We start from the raw sequence: 5973 nt of genomic DNA on the forward strand, positions 1-5973 counted from the left end.
TTCTTATGTATTTTCAACGGTGGAGTTTCTACACACCATAGATTAAGGTGTGGAGCTCTGCTGTACCTCGAGTATTAATGCAATTACTATTGTTCTTCTATTCAATTCCGCTTGTTCTTGTTCTAAGATATCACTTGTTCTTCAACTTGATGAATGTGATGATCCGTGACACTCATCATCATTCTCACCTATGAACGTGTGCCTGACAACCACCTCCGTTCTACCTTCGATTGGGTGAATATCTCTTGGATTCCTGATACACGATGCATGGTTGATCGCCTGACAACCGAGTGCTCGCCTGACAAATGCGCCAGCCATTCTGTGAGATCAGAGTCTTCGTGGTATAGGCTAGAACTGATGGCGGCATTCAAGAGAATCCGGAAGGTCTAACCTTGTCTGTGGTATTCTGAGTAGGATTCAATGATTGAATGACTGTGACGTGCTTCAAACTCCTGAAGGCGGGGCGTTAGTGACAGACGCAAAAGAATCACTGGATTCTATTCCGGCCTGATCGAGAACCGACAGATGGATAGCCGTGCCGTGACAGGGTGCGTTGAACATTTCCACTGAGAGGATGGGAGGTAGCCACTGACAATGGTGAAACCCTTGCTTAAGCTTGCCATGGAAAGGAGTAAGAAGGATTGGATGAAGACAGTAGGAAAGCAGAGAGACGGAAGGGACAAGCATCTTCATACGCTTATCTGAAATTCCCACCAATGAATTACATAAGTATCTCTATCTTTATCTTTATGTTTTATTCGTATATCATTCATATCCATTTAAGTTTGCCTGACTGAGATTTACAAGGTGACCATAGCTTGCTTCATACCAACAATCTCTGTGGGATCGACCCTTACTCGCGTAAGGTTTATTACTTGGACGACCCAGTACACTTGCTGGTTAGTTGTGCGAAGTTGTGTTTATGCCATGGTATTGAACACCAAGTTTTTGGGTTCATTACTGGGGATTATTTGAGTTGTGAAAAGTGTTGATCACAATTTCGTGCACCAGTACCCTTCCGTAGTTCGCTGATGACCGTTTAAACGCCAGCAGGTTCTTCCTCCAGGGTGTGCTGTTTTTCTTTCTGTTTTTCATTCTGTTTTTGCTTTTCTCATTGATTTTGTGACTTCTCATGATCATCAACCTACAAAAAACATAAAATAACAAAAGAAAATAGTTAATTATAAAACATTGGGTTGCCTCCCAACAAGCGCTTCTTTAATGTCATTAGCTTGACAGAGGACTCTCATGGAGCCTCAGAAATGCTCAGAGCTATGTTGGAACCTCCCAACACCAAACTTAGAGTTTGAATGTGGGGGTTCAACACCAAACTTAGAGTTTGGTTGTGGCCTCCCAACACCAAACTTAGAGTTTGACTGTGGGGGCTCTGTTTGGCTCTGTTTTGAGAGAAGCTCTTCATGCTTCCTCTCCATGGTGACAGAGGGATATCCTTGAGCCTTAAACACCAAGGATTCTTCATTCACTTGAATGATCAACTCTCCTCTATCAACATCAATCACAGCCTTTGCTGTGGCTAGGAAGGGTCTGCCAAGGATGATGGATTCATCCATGCACTTCCCAATCTCTAGGACTATGAAATCAGTAGGGATGTAATGGTCTTCAACTTTTACCAAAACATCCTCTACAAGTCCATAGGCTTGTTTTCTTGAGTTGTCTGCCATCTCTAGTGAGATTTTTGCAGCTTGCACCTCAAAGATCCCTAGCTTCTCCATTACAGAGAGAGGCATGAGGTTTACACTTGACCCTAAGTCACACAAGGCCTTCTTGAAGGTCATGGTGCCTATGGTACAAGGTATTGAAAACTTCCCAGGGTCCTGTCTCTTTTGAGGCAGTTTCTGCCTAAACAAGTCATCCAGTTCTTTGGTGAGCAAAGGGGATTCATCCTCCCAAGTCTCATTTCCAAATAACTTGTCATTCAACTTCATGATTGCTCCAAGGTATTTAGCAACTTGCTCTTCAGTGACATACTCATCCTCTTCAGAGGAAGAATACTCATCAGAGCTCATGAATGGCAGAAGTAAGTCCAATGGAATCTCTATGGTCTCATTTTGAGCCTCAGATTCCCATGGTTCCTCATTGGGAAACTCATTGGAGGCCAGTGGACGTCCATTGAGGTCTTCCTCAGTGGCGTTCACTGCCTCTCCTCCCTCCCAAAATTCGGCCATATTGATGGCCTTGCATTCTCCTTTTGGATTTTCTTCTGTATTGCTTGGGAGAGTACTAGGAGGGAGTTCAGTAATTTTCTTGCTCAGCTGACCCACTTGTGCCTCCAAGTTTCTAATGGAGGACCTTGTTCAGTCATGAAACTTTGAGTGGTTTTGATTAGATCAGAGACCATGGTTGCTAAGTCAGAGGTATTCTGCTCAGAACTCTCTGTCTGTTGCTGAGAAGATGATGGAAAAGGCTTGCTATTGCTAAACCTGTTTCTTCCACCATTATTATTATTGAAACCTTGTTGAGGTCTCTGTTGATCCTTCCATGAGAAATTTGGATGATTTCTCCATGAAAGATTATAGGTGTTTCCATAGGGTTCTCCCATGTAATTCACCTCTTCCATTGAAGGGTTCTCAGGATCATAAGCTTCTTCTTCAGATGAAGCTTCTTTAGTACTGCTTGGTGCATTTTGCATTCCAGACAGACTTTGAGAAATCAAATTGACTTGCTGAGTCAATATTTTATTCTGAGCCAATATGGCGTTCAGAGTGTCAATCTCAAGAACTCATTTCTTCTAATTAGTCCCATTGTTCACAGGATTCCTTTCAGAAGTGTACATGAATTGGTTATTTGCAACCATTTCAATCAGCTCTTGAGCTTCTGTAGGCGTCTTCTTCAGATGAAGAGAGCCTCTAGCAGAGCTATCCAAAGACATTTTGGATAGTTCAGAGAGACCATCATAGAAAATACCTATGATGCTCCATTCAGAAAGCATATCAGAAGGACACTTTCTGATTAATTGTTTGTATCTTTCCCAAGCTTCATAGAGGGATTCTCCTTCCTTTTGTCTGAAGGTTTAGACTTCCACTCTAAGCTTACTCAATTTTTGAGGTGGAAAGAACTTTGCCAAGAAGGCATTGACTAGCTTTTCCCAAGAGTCCAGGCTTTCTTTAGGTTGTGAGTCCAACCATGTCCTAGCTCTGTCTCTTACAGCAAAAAGGAATAGCATAAGTCTGTAGACCTCAGGGTCAACCCCATTAGTCTTGACAGTGTCACAGATTTGCAAGAATTCAGCTAAGAACTGATGAGGATCTTCCAATGGAAGTCCATGGAACTTGCAATTCTGTTGCATTAGAGAAACTAATTGAGGCTTAAGCTCAAAGTTGTTTGCTCCAATGGCAGGGATAGAGATGCTTCTCCCATAGAAGTCGGGAGTAGGTGCAGTAAAGTCACCCAGCACCTTCCTTGCATTGTTGGCATTGTTGTTGTTTTCGGCTGCCATGAGCTCTTCTTCCTTGAAGAATTCGGTTAGGTCCTCTACAGAGAGTTGTGCCTTAGCTTCTCTTAGCTTTCGCTTCAAGGTCCTTTCAGGTTCAGGGTCAGCCTCAACAAGAATGCTTTTGTCTCTGCTCCTGCTCATAAGAAAGAGAAGAGAACAAGAAAATATGGAATATTCTATGTCACAGTATAGAGATTCCTTGAGGTGTCAGAGGAAAAGAAAAATGGAAGGCAGAAGTAGAAAATTTGAACTTATCAAAGAAGATGGAGTTCGAATTCTGCATTAAGGAATAGTGTTAGTCCATAAATGGAAGGATGTGAGAAGAAGGGAAGTAATTTTCAAAAATTAAGTAAAAGATTTTGAAAACATTTTGAAAAACCTTAGTTGATTTTCGAAAACCAAGAGTGAGAAAGAGGTAGAGTGATTTTTGAAAAAGATTTTGAAATTAGAAATCAAAAAGATTTGATTGAAAGCTATTTTGAAAAAGATGTGGTTAAGAAGATATGATTAGTTTTAAAAAGATGTGATTGAGAAGATATGATTTGAAAAACATTTTAAAAAGATTTGATTTTGAAAATTAATGACTTGGCTATCAAGAAAAGATATGATTCAAACATTAAACCTTTCTCAACAGAAAAGGCAACATACTTGAGATGTTGAATCAAATCATTAATTGGTAGCACGTATCTTTGAAAAAAGAAAGAAATTGATTTTGAAAAAGATTTGATTGAAAAGATATGATTTGAAAAAGATTTGATTTTGAAAAACTTTGAAAACTTGAAAAAAATTTGCATTGAAAACAAAATCTTCCCTCTTGTGCCATCCTGGCGTTAAAGGCCCAGAATGGTGCACATTCTGGCGTTTAACGCCCAAAATACTACCCTTTTGGGCGTTAAACGCCCAACCAGGTACCCTGGCTGGCGTTTAAACGCCAGTCTGTCTTCTTCACTGGGCGTTTTGAACGCCCAGCTTTTTCTGTGCAATTCCTCTGCAGTATGTTCTGAATCTTCAATTCTCTGTATTATTGACTTGAAAGGACACAAATTAAAAATATTTTTGGATTTTTAATAATGAAGAATAATCAAAATGCAACTAAAATCAAAAGAACAATGCATGCAAGACACCAAACTTAGCAGTTTGTATACTACTGACACTAATGAGAATGCATATGAGACACATAAACACTCAAGTCAAAAGAATTCAAAGATCAGAGTAAGAAATCATCAAGAATTACTTGAAGATCCTTAAGACACATGAATGAATGTATGCAATTGACACCAAACTTAAAATGAAACACTAGACTCAAAAATATTTTTGGATTTTATGATTTTGTAAATTTTTTTGTGCTTTTTTTTTCGAAAATAAAGTGGAAAAAGGTATCAAAATTCTTAATGAGAATTCCAGGAATCATGCAATATTAGTCTAAAGCTTCAGTCTTAAGGAATTAGACATGGTCAGCCAAGCTTCAGCAGAACATTGCATTCAAGAGCTAAATTGATGAAGATCAATCAGCTTTGGTGATGATAAGAACATCACCTTGAAACACTAGAATTCATTCTTAAGAACTCTGAAAAAAAATACCTAATCTAACCAACAAGATGAACCGTCAGTTGTCCAAACTCAACAATCCCCGGCAACGGCGCCAAAAACTTGGTAGCGCAAAATTGTGATCAATACTTTTCACAAATCAAATAATCCCCGGTGATGAAACCAAAAACTTGGTATTCAATACCATGGCATAAACACAATTTCGCACAACTAACCAGCAAGTGTACTGGGTCGTCCAAGTAATAAACCTTACGCGAGTAAGGGTCGATCCCACAGAGATTGTTGGTATGAAGCAAGCTATGGTCACCTTGTAAATCTCAGTCAGGCAAACTCAAATGGGTATGGTGATATACGAATAAAACATAAAGATAAGGATAGAGATACTTATGTAATTCATTGGTAGGAACTTCAGATAAGCGTATGAAGATGCCTTCCCTTCCGTCTCTCTGCTTTCCTACTGTCTTCATCCAATCCTTCTTACTCCTTTCCATGGCAAGCTTAAGCAAGGGTTTCACCGTTGTCAGTGGCTACCTCCCATCCTCTCAGTGGAAATGTTCAACGCACCCTGTCATGGCACGGCTATCCATCTGTCGGTTCTCGATCAGGCCGGAATAGAATCCAGTGATTCTTTTGCGTCTGTCACTAACGCCCCGCCCTCAGGAGTTTGAAGCACGTCACAGTCATTCAATCATTGAATCCTACTCAGAATACCACAGACAAGGTTAGACCTTCCGGATTCTCTTGAATGCCGCCATCAGTTCTAGCCTATACCATGAAGAATCTGATCTCACGGAATGGCTGGCTCGTTTGTCAGGCGAGCACTCGGTTGTCAAGTGATCAACCATGCATCGTGTATCAGGAATCCAAGAGATATTCACCCAATCGAAGGTAGAACGGAGGTGGTTGTCAGTCACATGTTCATAGGTGAGAATGATGATGAGTGTCACGGATCATCACATTCATCAAGTTGA

General features: G+C 40.4%; 1 non-coding gene across 1 annotated transcript; it reads left to right on the forward strand.

Annotated features, from left to right (window-relative positions):
- The first annotated feature begins 2944 nt into the window (after window positions 1-2944).
- Window positions 2945-3052, forward strand: LOC112704329 (small nucleolar RNA R71). The gene has a single exon (XR_003154962.1). It is a non-coding gene; the product is annotated as a small nucleolar RNA R71 (small nucleolar RNA).
- Window positions 3053-5973: the final 2921 nt, after the last annotated feature.

The sequence above is a fragment of the Arachis hypogaea genome, chromosome 7 (assembly GCF_003086295.3).
Source record: "Arachis hypogaea cultivar Tifrunner chromosome 7, arahy.Tifrunner.gnm2.J5K5, whole genome shotgun sequence".
In the NCBI taxonomy this organism is placed as follows: domain Eukaryota; kingdom Viridiplantae; phylum Streptophyta; class Magnoliopsida; order Fabales; family Fabaceae; genus Arachis; species Arachis hypogaea.